Genomic DNA, 18031 nt, shown 5'->3' with positions numbered 1-18031 from the left:
TTTTGAAAGGTCTTTGGGTTTGGCTTTTGCCTTGGAGTCTCTGAGAGGTTTGTGCAATCATGGCCTCCAATTATCTGCTGTAATTAGTCCCTGGAGAGGCTTTCTCAGTAACAATACTCATTGGAGCTCATTAGTACTTCAGCCTACTTCAGTTATTTTAAGGTACTTGGTGTTTCCCTTTTGATACAGACTCTGTCAGAGGTTTGTGCAATCATGGCCCCAATTATCTGCTTTAACGAGTCCCAGGAGAGCTTTGTACTGACACTCAGTGGGGCTCATTAATGGCTTCAGATACTTAAGGTTTTTAATGTACTTTATGGATTTAAGAATACTTTTAGGTACTTTTAAGGAGTTCCTTGCCCACACTGAGTCTCTGAGAGGTTTTTGTGCCATCCTGACCTCCAGTTCTCTCCTCCAAGGAGTCTATGCGAAGCCTGTGTTGGGTATCTTCCCTCTTTCTGTTTTACAGCCAAGATGGAACTGAAAGAATTTTGTAAGGCTTTCTGAAAGCATCCAAACAAACATGACACAATTGACAATACAACAACAGCTAAGAAAATAAATGTCCTGTTTTAGCTCAACATCATCCAACCCTTTAGTCCCTTGGATTGGAAGAGTTCATTGACCCAGTCTTTGTTTTCCACTTGAAGCTTCTTCAACTCTTCATTCAGTACTTGAATGCTCTTGTGGATTGACTCCCTGTGGCTGGAGGGGTTCATGCAACACATGCCCTCTGAGTCTACACTGCCATGCCCATGTGCCCAGAATGAAAATTCTACCACTGTTCTGCAAGGTAGCATGTCTGATGGTCTCTATGTCTGAGAGCAGGCCACTCAGTGTGAGGGAGTAGCATTGGTTTGCTTACTTAACAGGCACACAAGATGGTCTGATTGTCCTGAAGCTTTAGCTGCAGCCACCCAAGGTAGTCCAAATTGGGGGTACTACGTTGCAATATCTGGATTAAAGCTTGCAAAGCCATCTCTTAGATATCATCCAATACTTCTCTAGGGATACCTGCTGCTTGATCATCTGGTCAGCTTTGCTGTCCTTCTCCAGCTAGATGGTTGATTGTCAATTCTGCCCTTGCCTCATTATTAGCATAGTCTTATATTAAATGATTCAGTAAACACTTCCATCCCCCTTCCCACAGGGCATATTCTGTAGGTGCCAACAACATGGTCCTAATACATTTTAAATCATAGGGTGTTATGATGTGCTGTAAACATGGCCCTCATTAGGCCATTAAACAAAGTAAGTCCTTCCTATGGTCTTTATTTTCCCTACACAGATCCTTGATTTCCCTGTAAACCACCAGCTGATACCTGGGATTCTGCCCCCTTTTTTCATAACATACGGGGGAAATGAGGGGTTCAAGACTATTTGCCAGTGTCCTTCCTTAACTGCTTCCTTCCGAATACTTTCGTAGGGACCTTCTGGGGTTGAAGGGAAAGGTGGCTCTGGGGAATCCAAACTGTCTTCTGGAGAGGAAGAATAACTTGGAGGAGAAACATTTGGATTAGAAATAGTGTGACAGTTGGGCTTAGTATCTTTGACCACGGGCTTATATTATTGCTGGAGGGTGAGGCAAAGGGCACTGCCATTTTCTCACGTGTTGGGGAGGAAGGGCTTTGATTTACGATGGCAGACTTCCGGGGTAGAGTTCTGGAGGCATTGCCCAGGGTGAAAGTGGAATGATTGACAGTAGTGACATGACCCACAGTTTTGGGGATGTAGTCTGGAGGCTTGTTCAGGGTGGAAGAGAAGGTTGTGGTAGCAGGAAGTGGAGGAGCCAAGATGGAGGGAGGATGATCCGGCTCCCAAGCCACGTTCAGGCTCCATCCATCTTGAGTCTCCAGGGCATGATATTCCAAGACCACGTGGCCATTGCCATCTTGGACCCTTGTGGAAGGTCTGAGAAAGGCATGTTTGAGGGGAGGTCCTGAGTTAGGAGTGACCAACGGATTGAATTTTTGAGACATTGCTTGCTGGTGAAGGGTCTCAAGGATGGTATGGAAGATGGGGAGCATATGTGCTGCAATGGGCTCCCTTTTGATCGAAAGGTTGTACAGTTTAAGTCCCACTGAGTCCTAAAATTCAGTGGTATGGATTTCATCAGCAGAGGCATCTGGAAAATTTTTAATGATCCACCTCATGATTGATTTTTATTTGTTCTTTGAAAATATTTTGTCACGATCTATTAGAATTAACTTAAAGCATCCATATAAGCTCCTTTCTACTTTGGACATCTGGCTACCCATTTTTCTCCTTCTCCACCTTAGGGGCAACAGCCAGAGCACACCAAATCAATAATGGGACTTGGGCGCATATTGTAAAAACACAGTGGCAAAATGGGCAATAAATGTCTTGCATTTCCCCAAACCCACCTGAAATCCTATACAGGTGCAACCGTTTTTGCCCCTGCCGATCCCGGGCCGAGGTCCCTTGAAGCAACAATGAATCCACCAGGCATGGAACAATTCAAAATCCCGGGGAGCACTGACCTATCCATCAGCTAACCCCAGCTGACATGACTGACACAGGGATCCCTGAATGTCATGGTCCCTGGTCGGGTGCCAAATGTCACAATGAGGGTGGCTGCAACAAACCTCTCTGAGTCCCTGACTTCAGCAGGGCAAGGGTGGCAAAAATGAAAAGGAGTGGGTTCGATGGAGTTTCCCAAAAAGAACTCTAATTACAGGGTGGAAAACAATAAACATGGAGAAGTCGAGCACGGTACGAGGGGCAGTATCCTAAAACCTGAGACAAAGAGGAAGACACAACATAGACCCTTGGGGCTAGAAAACTAGAACAATAACCATATAGAAGAAACAAGTAACCAATAAACCAATACAGGAGTAGAACTTGGACAACTTAGCATAACAACACTAAAGGCTTATGGGAAAAGTCTCAAGCTCACCCTAAGTAAATTGAATGATTCCTAGAACTGGAAACTCACACCCAGTTCTTCCAGGGTAAAATCTGTCTGACTCTGAGTTACAGCTGGGCTAGCTCCCACACAGCTGCTTTGCACTGGCCCCTTGGGACCATGCAGCCAAACAGAGCCACAATGCTGTCCTTGGTTCCACAAGGCTCTGCAGTGTCACAATGGCTCCTTCATTTCACAAGGCTCTCAAATGTCACATTGGTCTCCATAGGAAGGAAATCGCGGAGCCCTCATGTTTCAGGAGCTGATGAACAGAAATCACCAGAGGCCAAGGCAAGCCTGACCTGTCTGTCCTGGCGGGTTTGCTTGGAGCAACCCTTGGATATTTGAAATTACGAATGCGGAGTCCTAATTTAGAATACTTGTGCCTGGAAAAGAGAGATTTTTTTTTCCATACAAAGAAAAGGACAGAGCCCTTTCCAGTGCTTGGAAAATAGATGAGGGCTGCCACTCAGGAGTCAATGACCAGCCAGACCTGTCTGTCCTGGCAACTTTAGTCTGGCAGCAATCCTTGAATACAAAGATATTTGGAGATGGAATCAGAATTTTGGCCATGGATGCCCAGAAAAAATGGACAGTTCTTTTCCATAAAAAGAAAAGCCCAAAGTCCCAGTCTTTCAGGGGCAGATGGGAATGGCCTTCAGCATTCCAAGGTCAGGCAGACCTGTCAGGTGACCCCTGGGAAGCCAAGGCAGCCACACATATTTTATGTTCCCTTGGTTCCACAGGGCCCTGCAGTGTCACAATGGCTCCTTGCTTCCATGAGGCCCTCAGGTGTCATAACGGTCACTTGATTACACGAGTCCTTAAGGATCTTAATGGTCTCCATGGTTCCACAAGGCCCCACAGTGCCATAATGGTCTATTGGTTCCATGAAGTCCCACTGTGTCCAATGGCCCCTTGGTTCCATCGGGGACCAGTAGTGCAACAATGATTCCCTTGGTTCCACAACTTCCCATAGTGTCACAATGGCCCCTTCCTTCCATGAGACCCTGCAGGGTCACAATTGTCTCCCTGATTTCATGGGGCCTTGCAATGCCACAATGCTCTCCATGGATCCACAGTGTCCTCCAGGATCACAATGGGCCTTTGGCTCCAAAAGGCCCTGAAATGCAGCAATGGCCTCTTGGTTCCACAAAGTCCTGCTGCTTCACACTGGCCCCTTGGGACTGTGAGGCCCAACTGAGCCACATATTCTTGGTTAGAAGAGAACAGAAAGATGTTCTTGGTTCCACAGGGCCCCAGAGTGTCACAGTGGCCCCTGGGATCCATGGTACCCTGCGGGGTCACTTGCTTCCACAAGTCCCTAAGTGTCACCATGGCCCATTGGTTCCACAATGCTCTGCAGTGTCACAATGGTCTCCATAGGAAGGAAACAAGTGAGCCCCAGTGGTGCAGGGGCAGTCACCAGAGAAGCAGTCACCAGAGGTCAAGTTTAGCCCAACTTGTGTCATCCTGGCTTTTTAAGATTTTCTAAGCCTTCTGATGTTGACATTCTTGTAGTGAACTTTCTCACATACTTTCTGTAAATAACTCATTGTTTTGCATTCCTTTATGGAGGAGGAGAGAGTTGAAGGCTGTTGGTTTGATCAGTGTCATTGGAGAGGTGGCACTGTCACCTTCCAATCCACTGTCACTTTTGGAAAACTATAAATGTTGGAGTCAGAATATAAACTTCACATTTTTTCTTCACCTTGAGAACAGCGATGTGTGCTTCTGTTCTTTCCTGTCCTCTAGTGACATCAGGGGAGTGCCAAAGTGTACTGCAGCCTAGGCTGAGTCAGAGTCTGGATTGCCGGTGAGGTTTTATTGTCACCCCTCTTTGGTGCTTTGCCTGCTGTTCTTGGGGTAATGGCAACCTCTGTGGGTTTCAAGGAGGATTCCCTCATTTTGGATCTCTGCAGGGGGGGTCCTGCAGTGGAAACAAGTTTCTATTTCCTGGAATGATTTTGAGCGATTGCTTCTGTGGGCCCGAGACCGAGGGCTCTTTTCGGACTCTGCAAAGCCATTCTCCAAGGAGGAGTGGTCTCTTCTGGGGGTACACCTCATGGAGGTCCTCTTTGATGATTGCACCGTAGACGTGGGATCGCTGCTGGTGCAGTGGAAAAAGTGTGAGGATCTTTGGCGGGGGTCTGGTTCTTGGAGTTCCCAGAGGAGCCCTTCTGTCTCGGACATGGACGAGGGGAAGTTTGAGTTTCTGTGCAATGTGGAGCTCTCTCCCCACTCTGGGACGGTGTGCTGGGGGACGGGTCCAACACGGGGGATGGCAATTGTTCCCCTGGGGTGGATTTGGCTGTGCCAGGCTCCCTTGTGCCGCTCTGCAGTGATGCGGCTCCACAGGCTGCACCTCTCTTGGCACCCCTCCCCTCCTCCATGTCGGGGACAGGGCCCAACGCCGGTCTCATCCTGTCGCAGGCATCTTTTCATTAAAATCCGTTCATTAGGATTTTTCCTCCCAAAGCTGAGACCTTTCAGCAACAAAGTGTAAACAATGGTTATCTGCTGCTGTGCAATGCAACAGGTGGATCCGTGATTGGTCTCCTGTGGATGTTGGATTTACTGACCACTCATGGCAGAGCTGCTCTTGCTCTCTGTGGCAAGGAGGATTGTGATTGCAAACCATGTGAGGTGTAATTGGAATGATGCTTGTAGAAGGGTCATAGTGGCTCTGCCTGGTTTTCCTACTGTCTCTCACATGGCAGAGGCCTGTGCGGACATCATCCCCTCGGGTCAGAAGTTGGCTGCCGTGGCTGCCGCTGTGCAGCCAGTCTGGGCAGCACCGCAGGGCGGGCGGCCACAGCAGGGGACTGCGCAGGCTGGTAAGCAGCAGGGGAAGAAAGCACAGAAGTTCAGATTTCCCATGTTCTTATGTGGTCAGTGTGGTAGGTCGAATCACATGTCCAATATCTGCAAGGGGACTGTTCATGTTAATGGCCAGGGTTTACCGTGCTCGGCAAATGTGAAGCGGAGTGCGCAGCAGGGACGTGCCCAGACACAAGCTTCTCTCCAGACCCCGGAGCCGATGGAGGTCTCCTTTGCCGGCTTGCAGCCAGCACCCGCGGATCAGCAGGTGTGGATATCTGCACCACAACAACAGTTGTCTTAGAATCTTGTAAAATACACAAGGTTCCCCTGGATTCCTTTGATCCCTTGGGTGGGGGCATGAGTGCTCTCCTGATGGGAAGATCTAGTGCCACCCTTCAGGGCATCATTGTGCCCCTGGGGCTCATTGATGCAGATTTCACAGGGCAGATTTGTGCCATGGTCTCCACACCCAACCCCTCCCATCACGATCCCAAAAGGGGCACAACTTGCTCAACTTGTCCCTTTTAAGTCTTCTGTTTGCAGGACAGCTGACCGGTTGCATGTAGCTGGTGGCTTTGGATCCACTGGGCCGCCTCAAGTTCGCTGGTCTGCTGTCCTGACCAAGGACTGTCCCAAGATGCTGTGTACCCTCTCTGTTCCTGGTGTGACGCCATCGGAAATCCACCTCCGCTGGCTTCTCGACAGCGATGCTGATGTCATGGTTCTCTCCCTTGCTGCCTGGCCAGGAGAGTGGCCCCTGGATCCTATGGGGATGTCTGTTGCAGGTCTGGTAGGGACAGCGCAATGCTACTTGAGCCTGCGGCCCATGCTGCTTGCGAACCCAGAGGGACAGACAGCCTGGGTTAGGCCTCCTGTTACTTCAACTCCTCCCAGCCTCTGGGGGAGGGATCTTCTTCTGTCTGGGAGTGCACATTGGGATGGATTTTTGATGGAGGCCACTGCAGTGAAGGGCGCAGAGTGTCTTACGCCTCCTATTCGGTGTCTGGTCGACAAACCTGTCTGGGAGAAGCAGTGGCTTCTCCCTCAAGACAAATTGGTCGCCCTTCAGAAAATGGTGCAGCAGCACTTGGATCAGGGTGAAGCTGGCTGAGGGGCTTTGTACAAACAACGAACCAGACAGGGCTGCTGTAGAACACGCCTCGAGCTGCTTTAATTTTCAGCATCAGTCTCATTACATGGTTATGACAATGGGAAGATGCCAGCAGCTCACATTCCAGGCAGCAGACCAGGAACTTAATGTTACAACTTACTTTATAAGTTTTTTGACCAATCACACAAAGCAAAAGCATATTGACAGCTGTTCTAGCCAATCACCATAAGCACACATACCTTTGGTTAAAACAATGCTTTCCTATTTTGAATACAATACCTGCTTGTAAGCCTTAAAACACAATGCACAGAGCTCCATTATTAAGCTTTAATCTTCCTAATATCTTGCTAGATAAACTTTCTGTAGCTTACAGAGCTATTCTAGACAAGTGTTAATACACAGACCATTGTTCTAGTTGCCCTTGCTTTTCTACAGTTTAAATAATTTTTCTGCTGACCTATCTCATGGCTGCTGCATAGCTCTGCTCACAGTTATGCTGTGTCTGAGGCCTGCATCTTGAAGCTTTCCCAAAATCCTCTAATTTTGTGGATTCCCACACAGGGTCACCTGGAGCCTTCTACCAGACTCTGGAACACTCCTGTCTTCTGCATCAAAAAGAAATCTGGGAAGTAGAGGTTGTTGCAAGATCTCCGAAATGTTAATGCCGTGATGGAAAGCATGGGGACATTGCAGGTGGGCATGCCATCGCCTACCATGCTTCCCTCAGACTGGTCGGTCCTCATTGTGGATCTGAAGGATTGTTTCTTTACGATTCCTTTGCATCCCGATGACAGACTGAAGTTTGCCTTCTCAGTGCCAGCGATTATCGAGGCTGAGCCCGCACAGAGATATCAATGGAGGACGTTGCCCGAGGCATGCAGAATTCTCCTGCCTTGTCTGGAGTTCACAAGCAGTTTCCTGATGCATGTCTGTATCATTATATGGACAACATTCTGGTGGGTATGCCCACCCAGGATGAGCTGCTGAGGATTCAGCCTCAGTTGCTCGATGCTTTGCATGCTCATGGACTGCAGGTGGCTCCAGAAAAGGTTCAACAGCAACCACCTTGGAAGTACTTGGGGGTCAAAATTCTGGAAGGGATGATCTGTCACCAGGAGGTGCAATTTGTGCATTCTGTGAAGACACTGAATGATGCTCAGAAATTGTTAGGTGTCATCACTTGGTAACGTCCGTACTTGGGGCTAACCGATGCACAGCCATCTCTTCTGTATGATCTGTTGAAACGAGACTCTGATCTAAAGTCACCTCGCATACTGACCCCTGAGGCATGTAAGGCGTTGCAGGTGGTTCAGCAAGCTGTTTTGACTTGCCAAGTTTATCGCATTGATCCCTCTGTTGATATCACTGTGTTCATCAGCACTCCAGATTCGCATCCCACGGGCATTATTGGCCAATGGAGTGAGAAATGGTCCGATTCCTCGCATATGTTTGAATCAGTTTTCCTGCCTCATCAGCTGCAGAAGACGGCAACTGCATTGTTTGAGCTGATTGTTCGCTGGATAATCAAATGCCGGCAACGGTGTTTGCAATTGATGGGTGCGGATCCTGCAAGGTCATACTCCCGGTGCAACAGGAGGATTTTGACTGGAGCTTTGCAAACAGTGTGTCCCTGCAGAGTGCTCTGGAAAATTTTTCAGGGCAGATCATTTGTCATCTGCCCAGTCATAGGCTACTGCATATGGTGAAATTCACACAAATGTCTTTGCGGCCCAAAAATAGCCAGGAACCTGTGCAAGGACCCACCGTCTTCACTGACGGTTCAGGGAGAACAGGAAATGACATTGTTACTTGGAGAGACCAATCAGAGTGGCAGGTTCTGGAAGCTCATGAGGATGGGTCAGCCCAATTGGTTGATTTTCCCAGGAACCTTTCATCTTGGTCACGGATTCCACCTATGTGGCCAATACCGCACAGAGTTTGGGTCATTCCGTTTTGAAGGAGGTCAGTAATCCTGCCTTGTTTCATTTACTGAAGACCTTGTGGTGTGCCATTCAGGCCCGGGTTCATCCATTCTATGTTCTGCATGTGAGGAGTCACCCCAATTTGCCAGGCTTTATAGTGGAAGGTAACACAAGGGCTGACAAGTTGGCTAACCCAGAGTGGGTAGCGCCTCAGCCTGATACACTTGCGCAGGCCGAGGCATTGCATGGGTTTTCCCACCAAAACGCACATACCCTGCAGAAGCAGTTTCAGCTGATGCCAACTAAGGCTCATGACATTGTTGAATCATGTGTTGACAGCCACGCACTTGCTCCGCCTTTGCCAGCTGGGGTAAACCCCAGAGGCCTTAGGGCCTTGGAGCTTTGGCAGACCGATGTCACCCAGATTGCCGAGTTTGGCTGACTCAAGTATGTTCATGTCATGGTGAACACGTTCTCCTCTGCGATGTGGGCTTCGGCTCACACATTTGGGAGAAGGCCCATGATGTCCTTGCCCACTGGAGGCAGGCCTTTGCCGTTCGGGGCATACCTTCTGCTGTGAAAACTGACATTGATCTTGCTTACGCATTGCAAAAGGTGCAGCAGTTTCTGCAGTTGTGGGGTGTCTCGCACAAGTTTGGTATCCCTCATTCTCCGACTGGTCAAGCTATTGTAGAATGCGCTCATGGTACTCTGGACTGGGTTCCTCAAAAACAAAAACGGGGAATGCAGGATGAAACCCCGCACAGTCGGTTGGCAAAAGCCTTGTGCACAATCAGTCATCTCACTGTGCCCCTGTTTTGCGGAGAAAAGAAGAAACCTCACAACTTTGTAAAATTTGTAAAGCCTGGTATGCTTTTATTACGACGCGCACCGGATGCAAGCCTCCCCAAAAAGGCAAGCGTGCCTCTGAAGACCTCGGGTCTTCTTTTATCCCCCTTCCAAATGCATATGCATACAGTTTCACAATAAGTTCATACATATTCATTCCGCGTGACATTTAGCACCAGTTCTTCTTTATCAAAAGAATTTCTAGGTGTGGGGCAGATTGACCTTGTGGTCATTTCTGTTTTTCTTTCTCTGTCTCCTTGCTGTCTCTGGAATGCGGCTTTCCTTCAGAGCTTTGGCCCCACAGACCCCTCACCTCTTCCAGACACTTCACCTAATTCAGAATGGATCCCACTCCATCTCATTCCCCCCTTTCCTAGGAAATAAGTAAATTATTTTACTTAAGGAAAACCTCCACGACAATAAGTGTCTTTTAACGCTTCACCATGTACATTTGACACAGAGGTTAGTACAGCTATTTGTTGTGGCATTCTCCTGTCCCAAATTAACAATATAATAGATAATCCTAAGCTTATCCCAACTAATATTAGTGAAACTACAATGGAGTGGCACAACTTATTAAAGATTCCATTTGCAGTTTGTGACCACCCAAAGATCACATCCCACCAGTGATGATCCATATTCTGTTTTATTCTTTGTAGAACCCTGGTTATCTCCTTTCTATCGTGTTGGACAGTAATTAAGGTTTTCTTTACACTCTCTTGGATTTCCTTTAGGATTTCCAATAGGTCTTGGTGCTTAATTAATTGTTTCACTAATGTAAGGTTCATCCCAATAGGGGTAGGTGGTAGTCTGTGATACATCGTGTAATTAGCTTTAATCAGCTGGTGGGATGTCACTGGGGCCAAGTACGAAAAATCACATCCGATAATCTTAACAAAATTACAAATACAGAAGTTAGAATTTCTACTAGACAGTAGAATTAGTTAGATTTCTACTAGACAGAATAACATCATTGCTATCAATTTTTACTGCAGCACAGGCAGTCCTCAGTCACACACACCCTTTTCCAGTATATACAAGTACAGTTTTCTGGTCAGTGACTGGATGAACTTCAAAGTGACAAATACTCTGTTCAGTGTCCAAACACACATCCTGAGCATTAATAGTATTGCTTTCACAAATGAATCCCATTTGTTCTCTAGTAATGCAGGATTCTAAGTTTACTGTCTACCACTTTCCATTCATCTTTCGTGCCCACACTCTATGTTCTGAAGGATAGAGTATTGTTTTTTCATGGTTTAATCCTAGGGCAATGATGGGATGGATAACATAAACAGTGGCATTACGTATGGTAAGCACAAAGGCAGTTGCTACTTTAGAAACAGGATCATAGGTGAAATTCACCATAGTCCACCAGGATTGAAATTTCCTTTCAAAATCAATTGCATTATCCCACACAATCTTCCGAATTTCAGCTGGAAAATTACCTTCACTCCCTTCCCGTATGATCAGAGCTGCTGTTGCCTGCACCCATAATTGTGCTTGTATACAACTGAAAGCTAAAGACACATTATCTTGAACTGTACTAAGTGCTTCTAGTATCAGCTTGTGGTCTTGGTCCCCGGCCGTTTCCCACTTTGGCAGTACTTTTGAAATCTGCCACTGGCTAGTTCCTAATGCCAATAGAGATGACTGTAAGGGTTGCTTCAATTTTGTTAGGATATCTCATTTAAAACTCCTAATCTTGTCCCTAATAAGCCAGTTAGGTCCTTTCTTGTTCTGCTCCTGAGGTATGCCTGTTTTTGCAACCATGTTGTCCAGCCCTCAAAGGAAGTTTTTAGGAAGGAGGAGCAGGCTGGTTGGATTTTTGAGATGTTAATTTGCATTATCAACATCACACGTTTGAGAGACCTTTCTGGATTGAATAATAGTTGTTGCTCACCCACATTCCTTACTACATAGGGGCCTATTTCATACACCTCAGGTTCAAGTTTGGGTTGAGTCTGAACTATTTGAGTCTTGGTGTGGACTGTATAGGATCCTGTTGTGGTAAAAGGTGTAGTGTCTATTTTGAATTTAAATGAAAGCCCGATATCTTCGTGTGCCCAGAGGCAAGTTATTTCTACAGGCTGTATTAAGGTGAAATTACACCAGCAGTCTGATTCATTTAGGCTATCACAGATTTCCTGGTGTTCATATGCACCAGGAGAGGCTGAGACACTAATTTCATTTGGTCTCTCATAAGCTGTCCCATTTATCATCCGGCACCCTACCTTGATTTCTTCTCCTCTAATCCCTTGAAGTGTCCACAGCTTCCGTTCCTGCCATTCTTGCTCCTCATATACCTGATCTCCATGAATTACCACAGTGGATAGGTTTAAATCCTTTATCTCAGAAGGTTTTCCCATGGATCCAGTATACTGATTAAACGTCTGGGACCAAGGTCATTCAGCATTGCTCTGAATAAAGGTACTCTCAAGTTCTAAAACTTCAGTTATGATTACACACAAAACTATTCTACAAACTAAAATATGAGTTACTCCCGACCGCAATATACTCATTTTGCCCGAGTAAGTTTTAGTCTCAGTTCATTGTCTCCTGGCGTCACTCCTCAAGGGGTTTCTGGGCCTTCTTCACCCGAGAGTGATGAATCCAGGCGTTCTGCTCCTTGATTCTGATTGCAGTGAAGGTGGTGAGAAGCACTTGGAACGGTCCCTCCCACTGTGGTTCCAAGGTCTTTTCTGCAAGAGACTTAACATATACATAATCTCCAGGTTGTATGTTATGTACTGGCCCATCTAACTCCCAGCTCCGAGTTCCAGCCACATGTTTCTCAATTTCTCTGAGCTGTTTGTTTAAGGCCACCATGTAGGTGGCTAGTGTTACCTCTCCAATATGGGTGGACACTCCCTTTTGTATTCCATATGGTCTTCCAGAGAGTATTTCAAAAGGGCTCAACTTTTCTTTAGCTCGAGGTTTCGTTCGAATTCGCAATAGTGCTAGTGGAAGAGCTTGGGGCCATGGTAGATTAGCTTCCTGCCACAGTCTTACAATTTGTTGTTTAATCAAATGATTCATTTTCTCCACCTGGCTGCTTGATTGGGGGCGGTATGTGGTGTGAAGTTCCCAGTCTATGCCCAGGTGGCTACTAATCTGTTGCACTATTTTGGAAATGAAATGTGATCCTCTATCTGAGGATATTGTGGCTGGAACTCCAAAGCGTGGTATTATTTCTTGTAATAATACTCTGGTCACTTCTCTAGCTTTGACAGTTCTGGTGGGGAACGCTTCTGGCCACCCTGAAAATGTATCTGTCAATACCAGCAAATATCGATACCCCCCTTTCCTTGGGAGTTCTGAAAAATCAATTTGCCACTGCTGTACAGGCCCACGGCCTCTCCCAATCTGACCGAGCTTTGGTCTGGGGGTATTTTTGGGGTTAGTCTGGAGGCAAAGATCACACTGTCGGGTCACTTGAGTAATAGTGGCATATAAATTACTAGCAACAATTCTTTCAATCAGGTATGTGTATAGGGCATTTATTCCCCAGTGCGTTTTCTGGTGTTCTTCCCTTACTAGTGACCACAATAGATGGGAAGGGATTACCAGTGTCTTTTCAATCGTAGCCCACCCTTTTTGGTTATACGTCCCTTTTTGATCTTCAATTAATTTCCTATCTCTCTTGTTGTATTCTGGCTTACCTTCAAGGGAGATTTGTCCATCTGGAATAAGGACTCCTTCAGTAGCTACCTCACCTTTTGCTGCTTCTTTTGCCTCTCTATCCACCAGCTCATTTCATTCTTCCAATTCTGAGCTCACTTTTTGGTGTGCCTTAATGTGCATAATTGCTACCTTTTCAGGCAGCTGAACTGCTTCCAGCAGCTGGATTATCTCTTGTGCATGTTTGATGTTCTTTCCCTGTGAGGTAAGCAGTCCCCTCTCCTTCCAGATGGCCCCATGTGCATGTACAACTCCAAATGCATACCTCGAGTCTGTGTAGATGTTTATTCTCCTCCCTTTTGCTCTTTTCAAGGCACGGGTCAGGGCAATTATCTCAGCCTTCTGCGCGGAGGTACCTGTTGGTAAGGGTCCAGACTCGATTACCTCTCTGCAGGTGGTCACTGCATACCCAGCATGTCGCTTCCCATTGGCAACATAGCTGCTCCCGTCAGTGAACCAGGTCTCTGCATCATCCAGAGGGGTATCCTTTAAGTCTGGGTGGCTGGAGTAGGTAGCTTCAATGGTCTCCAGGCAGTCATGGTGTACTGCTTCTCCTTGATTTCCACTGAGAAAGGAAGCTGGGTTGACAATATTAGTCACCACGATCTCTACATCATCTTGCTCTACCATGATGGCCTGGTATTTCAGAAACCTCTGTGGTGAAAGCCAGTGGCCACAAAGTGGCCACCCTTTACTTCCAGTGCTGCGGACACTGTGTGGGACACTAGCACAGTCATTTTTGTCCCAGGGTAAACTTGCGTGCCTCTTGAATGTTCAGCACAACTGCTGCTACAGCTCTGAGGCAACCTGGCCATCCTTTGGCTGTTGCATCTAGCTGCTTAGAGAGGTAAGCTACTGCCCTCCGGTATGGACCCAAGTCCTGAGCCAGTATTCCCAGGGCAATTCCCTGTTTCTCATGGGAAAATAGGAAGAATGGTTTACTCACATCTGGAAGTCCCAAAGCTGGAGCTGACATGAGAGCATCCTTCAGCTGGTGAAAGGCCCGTGTTGCTTCTTTTGTCCACTGGAGATCTCTGCTTCCATCGGCAATCAGAGCATAGAGGGGTCTGATGAGCAGTCCATAATTATAAATCCACAGCCGGCACCATCCTGCCATGCCTAAGAAGGTTCGGAGCTCTTTTATTGTCTGGAGTTTTGGGGTTGGGCATATGGCTTCCTTGCGAGCCTGCCCTAAAGTCTGTTGCCCAGCACTCACCTCGTACCCCAGGTAGATAACTTTCTGTTTCACTACCTGTGCCTTTTTCTTTGATACTCTGTATCCTTGGAGTCCTAGGAAATTCAAAAGGCTTACCGTCCAGGCCACACATGCTTCTCTCGTCCGAGTGGCCACTAGAAGGTCATCCACATACTGCAAAAGCCTTCCTCCTTCCTGTGGAGCTTCCCAGGACTCCAGATCCTTTGCAAGTTGCTCCCCAAACAAAGTAGGGGAATTTTTCCAGCCTTGGGGTAGTCTGGTCCATGTGAGCTGGGTATTGCACCCACTTTTAGGGCTTTCCCATTTGAATGCAAAGATTTTTTGGCTGGCTTCATGGATGGGGAGGCAAAAGAAGGTATCCTTTAAATCTAAAACAGCACACCAGGTTAGCTCAGGTGTTAGGCAAGTTAATAAAGTGTATGGATTTGCTACCACCGGACACAGATCTTCTGTTATTTTACTGACAGCCCTCAAATCCTGTACTATCCGGTATGACCCATCAGATTTCCGAACAGGTAAAATTGGAGTATTGAAATCAGATTGGCATTCTTTCAGTAATCCTAACCGCAGAAAATTTTCGATTATTGGGCTGATTCCTTCCCTATCCTCTTTCTTTAGGAGGTACTGCTTGATTCTCACTGGTTGCACCCCCTCCTTGAGTTTGATTACTATGGGGGAGGCATTTTTCACCCTCCCTGGCACATCAGAGGCCCACACCCCAGGAAATACCTGACCTAGTATTTCTTCATCAGTTTCTTCCTTAATGCCAATAGCTGTCAGAGTTGAACTTAATACCTCTATGTACTTTTGATCATTCACCTCCAGAGTAATTTCCCCATTTTTGAATGTAATAGTTGCTTGTAATTATTCCAATAAATCTCTCCCTAAAAGTGCTTTTGGTGAATTAGGCATGTACAAGAATTTATGAATACTCTATTGTTTTCTCAATTTATACTTCAAAGGTTTACAAAAATATGCCCTTTCAGACTGGCTAGTTGCTCTTTGCACTACAACATAATCATTTTCTACAGGTACTAAAGCTTTATTTAAGACTGAATATGTAGCTCTTGTGTCAACTAAAAATTCTACTCTTTTCTTTTCTTCTCTTAGCTTCATTGTTATGGATCTGCTGGGGTAGAATCCCCCGGTCCTCTTCAGTTGTTTTGTACGTGTGCAGCTATCTGTTGGTCACTCCTTCTTCGTTCTGGGCATTGGCTTTTTCTAGTGACTAATTCTTTTGCAGATTGCGCACTGGTTCTTGCTCAGCTGTGGTGGTCTTTGTCTCGGCGGTCTCTGGTTGTATTTCTTCTGCTTTTCTTCCTGTACTACTGCCACTAACTTTTTCATTCTTTGTTTATATCTTTCTTCTTGGTTGCTAAATACTCTCTAGGCTTCTTCTAACAAGGCTTCAAGATCCTTCTCATCTGGTCTCTGAATTTTCTGAAGTTTACGCCTGATATCTCTAGCAGACTGCTTTAAAAATGAATTAACTAGTTGATTTGTCCCTATCTCAGACTCCGGATCTAATGATGTATGACGACGCATAGTATTCCTTAAATGCTCTAGAAATTCAGATGGAGTCTCAGAACGCTTCTGCTTACGGGAATATAAGGCAGACCAGTTTATGGTTTTTGGAATAGCTCTTTCTACTCCTGTTGCTATCTACTCTTGATACTCTGATAATTTCTTTACCTCTGCCGACACATTAGGATCTCATTCTGGGTCTTGGAGGGGGAAACGTTCTTTCACATCTAGCTGTGTGGCTTTACAGTAATCTTCTGCCAAATTCTCTGCTGTCTTTAGGATCAGCTGTTTCTCTGTTTCAGTGAAAGCATCTAGTAGTAGCTGGATGTCAGCCCAGTTTGGATTGTGTTGTTTGCTAACATATCATAGGCGTTTGGCAGTGAGTATCGGGTCAACAAAATAATTCTTCACAATCTTTTCTCATGCTTCTAAATCAAGGGTGGTAAATGGCACTTTAATCATTCATTTGGCCCCTTCTGGTCCCACTGCCTGTCGCAGAGGGGCCTGTAGCACTACTTGCTTCTTAGTTCTAGATGCAACTGGACTCCCACGGGTGGGGTGGGTTCTAGTAGATGTGCTTTCTCTACTTGAGTCCTCCTCCTTTTTGGGGAAGTTCTCTTCCTCTTCATCTTCAGTTTCAGCTTCAATTTCTCTAACCTCCCCCCCTCGGGGAGGAGGTAGAGGAGCTTTCACTCACTCAAATGTGTCCCGTTCTTGCTCCTCAGAACGATATACCTTATCTGATCTCATACACTGTTGTCCTATACTGCATGCTGAACAACAGTGTTTGATTTGCCCTCTCTTTGCCTTGTTATCTTTTTCAAGGGCCAAGACCAGTGGGTCTGAGGGTGATGTAATCCCACAGTCCTTTTGCCACTCTTGGTGATTTCTTAAAACAAAAAACATATCAGCATATGAGACCTCATCCCATTTACCTTCCCGTCTTAAAAACAACATTAACTGCAGTAAAGTATTATAGTCTAGGGTTCCAGTGGGTGGCCACCTTGCTCTGTCCCCTAATCTGTATAAGGGCCACCAGTGTGTGCAATACTGGATTAGATCCTTTTTATTCTCAGAGCCCCTCCGGCTAATGACTTCCTTCCAGTGGGCTAAGATGCACCCTAAGGGGCTGGCCCGTGGAACTTCCTTGCTCTGGTTAGTTCCCATTATTTCCTTCTTGCCCTATCTCGCTTCCTCCCAAACCTCTTTTCACAGGACTTCACAGTAGCTTCCCAGTCTTCCTCCCACACACTCCAAGTGGCAGGTATGAGATGCGATTTCCCACACACAAGTTTTAAGATCTTAGCCTCTGAATCAGCTTGATCAGAAACCTCTAATCTACACTTGGGGCACGTGCCCCGCCGCTTGTTAGAACAGCAATACCAGCGTTTCCCACAAACTATGCACTGTAATAATACCCATGCAGCGTGCCAGCCCCTTGATGCACCAAAGGCTACTCGAAATTTCCCGCAAAGGCAAGCTATTCCATTTATTACAGGGAGCTCTAAATCCTCTATGGCAAGCTGTTCTCAGTCCAGATTTACAAGAGTGCCAGCTGAAGTCCGGTAGAGCCCCTCTAAATGAACTCGTTCTCTCTCCCCTATCTATCCAATAATCCACCGGATTCACAAACTCCCAAGGGTCGAGTCCAAACCACTGAGGCAGAGGAACCCCTCGGGTTCGTCTAGCCACAGTGAAAGCATGCACAACCTACATCACAATTTACCACCTTTACTCAATAAATGTCCTCACCCATGCTTTTCCACAGTTTACTCTGTTTTCTCTGTCGGGCACTCCCCGCCCCCACAGCCTGCCTTGGCCGGTGTCTACTCAGCCTCTCCAGTGGCGGGTAGGACTTCCCCCCCTGCACAGTAGAGCGCTATGGATCTACTCTCTTTTATACAACATACACTTTATACACTTGCACAATTACAAATACAGCGCGCTGATCACTCAATGCATCATACAGCAACACAGTG

This window comes from Melospiza melodia, chromosome 21, assembly GCF_035770615.1.
Source record: "Melospiza melodia melodia isolate bMelMel2 chromosome 21, bMelMel2.pri, whole genome shotgun sequence".
NCBI lineage: Eukaryota > Metazoa > Chordata > Aves > Passeriformes > Passerellidae > Melospiza > Melospiza melodia.
Note: the sequence above shows the minus strand (reverse complement) of the source record.